The sequence below is a fragment of the Passer domesticus genome, chromosome W (assembly GCF_036417665.1).
Source record: "Passer domesticus isolate bPasDom1 chromosome W, bPasDom1.hap1, whole genome shotgun sequence".
NCBI classification, from domain to species: Eukaryota; Metazoa; Chordata; class Aves; order Passeriformes; family Passeridae; genus Passer; species Passer domesticus.
Window position 1 is genome coordinate 46,123,687 of NC_087511.1, and position 11,022 is coordinate 46,134,708.

Genomic DNA, 11,022 nt, shown 5'->3' on the forward strand with positions numbered 1-11,022 from the left:
TCGTTCTGCACTTGCACACTATCTTCTGCTATCTTCTGGTGGTCTTGGGGAGGGGTTGCTGGATGAAGTGAATAGTCATCCTCACCAATGCCCTCTGGATGAACATAGTCCTTGCACAGGCTCTCTTGGTGTCTGTTTGTCCTTCAAGGCTTCTGGCCACAGTCCAAACTAAAGATCCAGCTTTTACCAGTTTTTAGAGCACTGGTTCCTGCTTTATCAGTCTTAAACTATAAGCAAAATCCTGTTGTTGCATAGCAAAGGATTATCTGTTCTTAACATACTTGATTACACAGCAACTTCTAGTTGCATAAGTTTAGTTATATGTTCCCTATATCATTGGAGTGTGTCCAGAGAAGGGCAATGAAGCTGGTGAAGGGTCTGGACCACAAGTCTTATGAGGACTGGCTGAGGGAGCTGGAGTTGTTCAGCCTGGAGAAAAGGAGGCTCAAGGGAAATGTTATCACTCTCTTCAACTACCTGAAAGGAGGTTGTAGCCAGGTGGGGGTTGGTCTCTTCTCCCAGGTAACAACAAGTGACAAAATGAGAGGAAATGGCCTCAAGTTGCAGCAGGGGAGGTTTAGATTAGATATTAAGAAAAAAAAAAATCAAAGAAAGGTTTGTAAAGCATTGGAACAGGCTGCCCAGGGAAGTGGTGGAGTCACCATCCCTGGAACTGTTCAGAAAATGTGTAGGAATGGCATTTGAGGACATGGATTTAGTGGTGAACATGGTGGTGGTGCTGGGTTGACAGTTGGACCTGATGATCTTAAAGGTCTTTTTCAACCTAAATGATTCTATGATTCTAAACCAGCTGTCATGGGTGGGTGAATAATCAATCAGGTGAGGGAAGGAAAAGGGGATGGGGAGAGGGCTAAGAGGAAGAAGGAGTTGAGGAAAATGGGGAGAAGTTGGAAGGTGGACAGGAAGTGAGAGGGGGAGAGAATGCAGGGAAATAAGAGGTGAGGGAGAGGTGAAGAGGCACAGGGGTGTGGGGTTGAAGAGAAGGGCAAGAGGGGAAAGTAGAGAGAGGGGGTTGTGGTGAAGACAGGAGGGATAAAGGAAAAGGAGTGTTGGGGGTAAAGGGGAGAGAATGTGGTGAGGTGCAAAGAGGGAGGGATGGGGGAGAGGACAGAAGGGGATTGGGGGGATAGGGATTTGGGAGTAGAGAGGGAAGAGGGTGTTTTGCACCAGGAGGTGCTGGTTCATGATGATGCTGGCAAGAAAAGCACTTAGACTCTGTATAATTTAAAATGCTATTTATTAGAGCTAAAACTATAAAGAGGGAGAGGATAGTATAGATAATGTTATGTCTGAGAGGAATAGCGGATTTGTCTTTACAAACAAGCTGTGGGTCTGCTGGTAGATAAAACTAACGCTGGGAGATAAAAGAAACAATGGGAAGGATTCCACTGATTGATGAATGGAAAAAGATATTTGCTTTTACAAATAAACTTGAGGTTTGCTGATAAATGAAATTAGACATTGAAAGATGAAAGAAACAATGAGGAAGAAAAAAAAAACTATAAATTCTGTAATAATTAAAAATTAAAAGGGAGGGTTATACATTAGAGAGAAATCTTCGGTATCAGGCGTATTGGGAAGTCTGTACTTCTCAAGTACCTCAGCCAATGGGGAAAGACAGAAGGGAAATGGGGCTGGGAAATTAGGATAAAAAGGAGGTTGCATCCTCCAAAAATTTGAAAGATCCCAGGGGAATGCCCCATGGCCTCTCCCTTTATTCGAATAAAGTCAAAAAGGACTCCTCTGTCTCCTTTTTGGACATAAACCTCTGGTGTTTGTGGATTAATTTTCCTAACAACTGTGGGCTCTTTGGGGATATTTCCACCGTCCGGGGCCGTGAGCAGTGAGCGGAGCTGGAGGCGTGCCTCACCCAGTTTGGGTGATCAGCTCCCCTTGGTGGTGGCCGGCTCTGGGCAATCAATTGGTTTCCCATGACTGTCCAGGAGACAGACGAGTGGCGGACTTGGGGGGTCCATGAGGAGTCCACAGGGAAGGAGCACTGAAAATCTCACCGGTGAGTAATTTGGGATCTTCAGGGAGCAAACCTGGGAGGGCACCCATGGAGGGTAGCACAGGTAAACCTGGGAGGGCACCCATGGAGGGTAGCACAGGTAAACCTGGGAGGGCACCCATGGAGGGTAGCACAGGTAAAACAAGCCACCCATGGAGGGTTGCAAGGGTAAAGCCAGGAAGGGGCCCCGGCAAAAGGGATGACGATGCTATGATACCCCCAGAGAGTCCCTTGGGGAGAATGCTGAGGTCTTGGAACAGATTATACATTCACCCAGAGGTAACTGTAGAGATCATGGTAAAATATTATTTTGTGTGGCCCAGAGTATGAGTTGCCAAGGGGGCATATATGGCCACCTTATGTAACAGATAGAATTCATTTGTGTCAAATTTTGTGGAGGTATTTAGAGGAGAATTGGAAAGGAAGGATTGAAAGGGAATGTGGGTTGATATGGATTAGACAAGCAACAGGAGAAATCTATGTATTAAGGAAAATTAGAGAAGAGAAAAAAGGGGAGGAAGAGGAAAACAGTGAGGATTGGGATGTTTTTCAGCACCTTCCCCCATCTTGTCCTGCAGTGTTACCAGCTGACCCAGGGCCAGCTGCAGGTTCCTGTATCCTCAACTCCCGGCGCAAGGGGAGCAGGGAAATGTTGTTCCTTCTGCTTCACCTAAGAATAATGATGGTGTGTGGGGAGGGGAGCAGCATATTGTATCTCCCCCTAGAACTAGAAGAGGAACTCAATTCAGGACATCAGAAGCCCCCCGGACCCAAGAGATGGGTACACCAGATGCCATTCCGCCAAGTTCCTTTGGGGGGTCAAGGGGGGGGTTTGGGTTTGTAATTTTACCACTTACTACCCAGGATATAAGAGGGTTGAAAAAAGAATTATCCCCATATTTGGATGATCCCATAGGGGTGGGGGAAAAGATAGAGGAATATTTGGGAAATGCGGATTATACATGGAAGGATTGGGATTTTCTTTTGGGGATTTTGTTTGGGTCATCAGAGAAACGAATTATTTTGCAGAAAGCTTGGCAGCTGTGGGAGGATGAACATCCACAAGCAGCAGGGGGTGCAGGACGTAATGTACCTACAGTGAATGATGCCATCCCCCAGGCTGACCCCCAGTGGGACCCAAATAACCTGGCCAGTCTGGCTCGCTTCCGCGATTACCGTGCTTATTTGATTAGGGCAATTAAATCAGCCCCTCCCAGAACTAGCAACATAGCTAAGGCTATGTCGTTAGAACAGGAGAAACATGAAAGCCCTTCTCATTGGTTGGAAAGGATTAGGGATGCCCTGCGAAAGCATAGGGGGATGGATCCTGAGGGGCCAGCCTTTGACACATTGCTAAAAGTACAGTTTGTTACTAAGGCTTGGCCTGATATAAGGAAAGGAGTACAGAAAGATGAAGAGTGGCAAAATAAGCCTCTGGAGGAATTGGTTAGAAAAACACAACAGATATATGTAAGAAGAGATGAGAAAAAGGTTAAAGCTAAGGCAAAGATGATGGCAGAATTTTTTGCAGCCCCAGAGAAATAAACCACAGGGTCCAAGGGGTCCCCCAGGACAGAGGGGATGGGGTCAGCCACAAGGAAGTGGCAGAGGCATTCCCTCCTCGGCCGGGGAAAGCCATCTCAAACAGCAGTTAGGGAGTAACCAGCCAGGCAGAAGGGCATTGGAAAAGGGAGTGTCCGCAGAGACAGCTGGACCCTCAGGAGGAGGAAGTCCAGAGGATAATGGAAATGGATTGTTAGGGGTGTCAGGGGCTCCCATTATACCAGGGACCCACCACTCTGGAGCCCTTGATAACTTTTAAGGTGGGTCCGTATCGGGAGGAGGTGTGTTTTCTGGTAGACACAGGGGCTTCTCGATCCACCTTGAATTTTATACCTAAGGGGGGGAAATTATATTAAAAAAAAAAAAAATAAATTGGTTATTTAAGGAGTGAGCAGGAAGGATGAACGAGTGTATTTTATTCAACCCTTATTAATAGATATGGGAGAAAGGTTTGAAATGCATGAATTCCTGTTTGTTCCTAATTGTGACTGTAATTCACTGGGAAAGGATTTGATGGCTAAAGTGGGAATGCAAATTAGTATTGTAAAAAATGACACAGAGTCCAACACTGTGATATTTTTGTGCAAAATGTCTGAGAAGGCTTATGCTGAAATAAATCTGGAAGTATGGGCAGCCCCAGGGAAATATGGAAAACTAGACATAAGCCTCTCCAAATTACTTTGAAACAACCAGGACAAGTGGTGTCTAAAAAGCAATACCCTCGTTCAAGGGAGGGAAAGAAGGGATTAGAGCCTGTCACTGAGTCCCTGCTAAAGGCAGGTCTCTTGGAGCCATGTATGTCTCCCTATAACACCCCTATCCTGCCTGTTAAGAAACCAGATGGAACCTACAGAATGGTGCAGGACTTACGAATAATAAATGAAATTTTCAAACCAAGGCATCCCACAGTTCTGGATCCCTATACCATCCTGAATCAGATCCCTTCTTCACATCAGTATTATTCAGTACTGGATTTGAAGGATAGTTTCTGGGGGTGTCTGATTACAGAGGACAGTAAACAGTATTTTGCCTTTGAGTGGTGTAATATGTGATTTAGGTAATTCGTGCTTATGTAGAATATGATAAGAATATATATTATAGTGTTTGAAAGAAATATTTCGAAAGCCTTCTCCAAATCCACATGCGGGAGCCAAGGGCTTGCCTCATACCAGAAGACTGCTGCATGTCATTTCGAAACTGCAGAAGGCAGGGAGGAGAGGTCTAATTTGCAACCAAAAGAGCCTGGGTCTGGAGGAGATGGGTCATACTCAAAAGCCACCTGGACAATGAATATGGGGAACTTGCATCCCAGTGCCAGGTTCCAGTAACCCTACAATCAGCATTCATCACTTGCCAGGAACCACATTGCCCAGCCCAACACAGAGAAAGGAGACAACATGAATATGTTTAACTATGGAAAGAACAAGAGGGACTGCCTCAGGCAACAAAAAGAGTACAAAAGCTGACTCTACCAGACTGCCTTCCTGAACAGAGAGGGTCTGATGCGATAGAGGTCAGATCACGGTTCACCCACCACCGATCCTGGGGTCGATGCTGTCCTTTTGATTGTGGCTGTCAAGACTATATATTGATTGCGCAATAAATTATATTTTTATTTGATTATTAAATAGGCTTGATCAATTTTTACTATAACACTCTTGGTGACCTTTCCTGACATGATCTGATTTAGGGGTCCAGGGACTCCTTTCTCCGGTTGTTATGAATAGAAAGTTATATTTTTTTAGGTTGCAGAGTTAAAAAACAAGTCAGACCAGTTGTTGTAAGCTATTTTCACTCCTAAAGAGGAGTTCTTCAATTACCTGTTAATGCCTGGTGATTAACCATTGTCCCCCTGATGCTGGCTGCTTGCCAGGGAGGGACACCAGGACAGACCCTCCAAGTGAAGAGAATAGCAGTGACATCAGAGCCAGTATGCAGATGAGAAATGCATTGTGCCCCGACTTTTTACAGTTTTTCCCAGGAAAACCCCTAAAATTACGAGCCAACAAGTGACCTAAGTGACGTCTAAGGATGGGAGCGTAGTCCCCTACCTGCTTGGATCCTTTTTGCTTCTCACCCTAACCTGAAAAGATGTTGATTAAAGAGACGCCCCGAGGTGTTAGACAAAAAAGCCAGGAATCTGCTACTCTCCCGTGGGGACGGAATCCCCAGCTCTGTCTGCAGACCAGCGGACAAAGCTGCATCACCCTCCTTCTCTGCGCCACACCTGGGAGCAGCGGCGGCGTGGGCGCGACCCATCGATTTCTCCCCATCTGAGCTGATTCTTCTTAATAAAGGCATTAAAAAGGAGAAAGATCTGCCCATTTATTTCATGGTCAGGCGGCACTCTGCTGATTTCAGTGGCCTGACGAGGTTGGGAAACCCTGTAGAACCAATCAGACAACCAAACTAAAAAGCCAAAGCCACAATCAAGGAAGGGATAAAAACGGGCCCAAATTAGCTCTTGGTATTCGGAGGAGGGTCTCCGAAGCTGCAGCAAAATTTTTCACTCATAAAAATCTACGTGCACAAAGAATCCACACAGGAAAAAGGACCGTAAGTATCGTGTGGTTGAGTGAGGTGTGATTGAGCGCGTGTGTGAGATGTGATATTATCACGAAGCGAGTGCGGACCCCAAGATGGCAGTTCCTCTCTCCTGTGAGGAAAGGGGTCAGTCAAGGGGGAAGTGGAGGAACTCATTTCACACGTAAAGCCTGTAACTCAGGGGGAGTTCAGGGGTTTGATCACGGGCAGGACCAGAAAGGGAGGATACATTCCCAGGCATTTCAGAGCTGGTAAACCTTTTTGGTCCAGGACTTTGGTAAGTCCAGGTAAGAGAGCTTTTTACCAGTTGGAAAACCCACAGATCAGTTCGCTGTGAGGCTAGTAGGCTGGTAGTACTGAATAAGGATTAAAAACAGATACAGTACCGATTAAGAAAAATTTTAAGACTCGTTTCAAAACGTGACACAGGAACACGGTAAGGAGATTCTAAAGAGATAGACTCAATGAAGATGGGGCAGAAAAAGAGTAAGATGCAGGGAAAAATTCAGGGTAAACATAAAAAGGAACAAGAGAACAGTTTACCTGAAATTCTGAGAAATAGTCCATTGGGGTGAATGTTAAAACATTGGGAAAATTGCCCCAAAAGGAGAAGGAAATCTAAGGAGAAAATAATTCATTATTGCATAGAAATATGGGGAGATAAGAAAATTAGAAAACATCTAGTCTGGCCTGTGTTTGGCACCTTCAAAAGATGGACTTGCCAAGCTTTACATGATCATGTGGATGGTAGGAATTCGCAGAATAAAGAGGAAAGGGACTATGCCAGATTATGGGAATATGCTAGTATAGGATTGTTCCCGATCAAAATTTACAAAAATTCTGTGACCCAGAGACAAACAGAAAGCAGCAATTCAGGTAGACATCTTTGCCTCAGGAGTTTGTAGATTCACCAAATCTGTTTGGTCAGGCTGTTGAACAATTATTAAGTCAATTTGTGCCAATAGAAGGGACTAAATTATTACAATATGTAGATAACCTATTGGTGACTGGTCCTAAAGAGGAAGATGTAAGAGCAAGTACCATAACATTATTAAACTTCTTAGGGGATAAGGGGTTAAAGGTTTCAAAATCTAAGCTATAGTTTACCAAACCTGAAGTTAAATATCTGGGACATTGGTTAGCAAAAAGGAAAAAGAAATTAGACCCTGAAAGAGTAGCAGGAATTGTTGCTTTACCTTCCCCATGGACAAAAAGAGAGATCGGGCAGCTGCTAAGACTTCTAGGGTATTGCAGGCAGTGGATTGAGGTATATAGTGAGAAGGTAAAATTCCTTTATGAGAAACTTACTACTGATAAGTTAAAATGGACAGAACAAGATGAGTCAGAATCAAGGGTTAAAGGTGACAATCAAGAATAAGGCTTGGGAGTCCTGTGACAATTTACCTCCCCTGCTTCAGCCTGCGGAAGAGGCTGTAAGACCAACTGCTCCTCCTAAAGCTACCTATTTTTCTCCTTCAAGGAGAACACAGAGTAAAGCAAGGAAAATATCAATAGTGAAGGTAATAAAAATGAGAGCAGAAAACACCACCCACTTTTACTGAGGGGGTACCAACCACGTCAGGAATTGTTAAGTTTGTTAATGCTCCACCTCAACATGGGGGATATAAAGAAAAGATTTTAAAAGTTAAATGAAGTGCAAGAGAAAATATTACAAAAAGAAAGAGAGCTTGAGAAGTTAGATGAAAAGACATTAAGAGAAAAAGGTGAGTGAAACAGTTTTATTGTAAGAATGAGTAAGTGTGGATAAATAAAAGTTTATCTAATATAGATTGTTGATTTTTAAAGTAAGTAAAATTTGAGTTGAATTCAAGAAAAGGAGAGAAGGAGGAGGTGCCAGTAGATATATCTCATATCTCAAGAGGCTCAGATTAGCCAAGTTTTTGATCTTAGTGCGAAGAAAACATGTATAACAGAACTACCAAGAATATGTGAAATATGAAAAGACCCTACAGAAATGGAAAGGGGAAGAGAAAAAAAATTTGAAGTGCCTATCATTAAAAATGTTGTAGTTAAGAGAGACACCAAAATATAAAGAGGAAATATCAATTTCTAAACTAAGTTTCAGTGTGTTAAGAAAAGATCTAGAGGTGTTGTTAGAGAGAAATAGCAAAATTTCTTTCCTAGAAGGGGAACGTATGTTGATAGTTTATTTTTAAAAGGGTTTTACAAAGAAAAATGTTGAGATGTGCCTTTGTTAGTTAAAAAAGGAGTATAAAATATATAGATTAATTTTTATAAGTTTTTAGATGTTTTTGTGAAATACCACGGAAAATAGTTTCAGAAATAAAAAGAGATGACTTAGTAGTTTCAAATCATGAAGATTATGATGGTTTTAGTGTTTAATGAAATTAGAAAAGGATCTAGAAATGTTGAAGGTTATAGAGAATTTTTGCCAGAGAGAGATCCCCTTAAAGAGAGAGAGAAAGGATGTGCTAATAGTTTGTAGAAAAAGTCTTGTGAAGAAAGTAGTACTGAAGTATGTCTCCGTAATTATGTGCATACCTTTAGAGATGGTGTACAGTTTTGAAAAAAGTTTTTAAGAAGAGAGACTACTTGAGAAAAATTGATGCAGTTTTGCAGATTAAAAGATTTTTGGAAATTTGCTTTGAGTTTTGAAAGTCTTGAGAAGTTTTAAGAAGTTTTTTTTGGAAGTTTTAGAAGGTTTTGCAGGCATTGAAAGTAAATTATTGTGTTACCACAAAAAGGTTAGACTAATAATGAAATAAATGTGCAGGAGATCTTTCTCCTTTTTAATGCCTTTATTAAGAAGAATCAGCTCAGGTGGGGAGAAATCGACGGGTTGCGCCCCAGGCGTGGCACGAAGGAGGAGGATGATGCAGTTTTGTCCGCTGGTCTGCAGACAGAACTGGGGACTCTGTCCTCACGGGAGAGTCGTTGAGTCCTTGGTTTGTTGGTTTAGAAACCCGGGGGGTCTCTTTAATCAGTTTCTTTTCAGGTTAGGGTGAGAAATAAAAAGATTCAAGCAGGTACGGGACAATGCTCCCATCCTTAGACGTCACTTTAAGTCACTTGTTGGCTCGTGATTTTAGAGGTTTTTCTTATAAAAACTGTAAAACTGTAAAAACCCAGGGTGCACTGCATTTGTCATTTGCATGTTGTCTCTGGTGTCACTGCCCATCTCTTTACCCTGGAGGGTTTCCCTTCCTATCTCCTTGGCATACAGCTAGCATCAGGGAAACAATCAGTTAATCACCCGCCATCAACGAGTGATTAAGGGCTTTTCTTTAGCAGGGAACCTAAAGGAGTCTGACTCGGTCTGGCTTGGTTTTTTTAACTCTGAAACTTTAAAAAAATACAACTTTCTATTCATAACAAATAAGACATTTAGAATATTGTAAAGATCAAGACCCTTAAGTGTCTGCTCAAGTCTGTGAATTATATGCAGTTTTAAAAGTTTGGACAAAAGTTTAACGAAGCTAGCGGCTCTAAAGTAAGCCAGCCAAATTTATATGTTTGAAGTCCAAACGTGTATTGTGGCTTATAATTGATATGTGCATAAAATATGTGTTTAACCAGTCTCTGTTTATCTCTAATTGTTAAATTTGTGCTGTATTTATTATTATAGCGTTTTAAAGTAAAGTAGTAGTGTATTGGTAAAAAAAAATATTTGTGCTTAAACAAAAGAGAAAGATTTAAAACATCACATTCAGTGTGTGAAGTTAAGAAAAGCTACATTGTGTGTAAGTTTTAAAAGTTTAGATGTTTTTAAGATGAAGTAATTATAAGTTTGAGAACTGTAGTGTGATCTGAAATAATATTGTCATCCTATGAGAAAAGTGATAGTTGCATCAAGTTACTATGTTTTTATTAAATGTCATAAAACTTAGAACTTTTTCTGGGAGCTAGATAAGCTCCCTATTAAAGACTCCCAAAGGCAGAGCTAAGCCCTTTGTTTGAACCACAAAAGAGAAGTCCAGGCCTTTATCTCCTAAACACTCAATTTACAAGTTCAACAGACAATGCAGGCCCAGTAAATTGGCAAACTCTAAGCTAAGCAACTACACAGCTCTTAAAGTAACTTCTCTTGCAGAAATGAGATGAAATCTTCCATAGTTTTTCTGCTTCATATCACCCTTTTATTTGAGTGTTTTCATTTTTTTTGTTCTTTGATAAACTCTTTGACACAAGGTTACACAAAAAGCAAAATAATTTCATCATAATTAATATCTATCTAGTAATTTTAAAGTGTAGAAAACATCTTTTGTTTTATAAGTAAATGTCTGTGTTTATACATGTTAATACCTAAGGTTGTAACCAATTGTTATGAGAAGTAAAAAGTTTTATTTTGAACTATGAGTATTATTCATTAAATTGTTTTAAGTATCTTGAATATTTAGATTGTGGTATGCAAATTTATTAAAAGAAAAAGATTTTAGTGCTTTTGTTATAATAGAGAAAAGAAATAGAAGTAAAAGAAAATTAAACACTGTAAAGAGTATATTAAAACAGGTAATATGATTAATGAAAAATCTGGAAAGATTGGGTATATAAGATACAAACTAGATTTAAGTTACAAGAAACATTGAAAGTAAAATTAAAACAAGATAGGGTATGACAAAAACCGTTAGATATTTAATAAGTATCAAATTAAAGAAAAAGCCAAGTAAATGACCGAAAGGGATCAGATAAGTTGCACAGTGACAGGTTGCGAATGTTATCCATTGTGTATTTTAAATGTGAATATTGTCATGAGGTTTGAGTTACACACTGTAAGAAGGGATATAGGCCAAAGGGCTTGTGTACAAAGTGTACAAAAGAAAAAGAATATCTGACTAGCCGTATCTTAGAACTCACTACTAAATTGAGCATAAGAGAAACTGGACTCCCCGGAGCAGCATCAC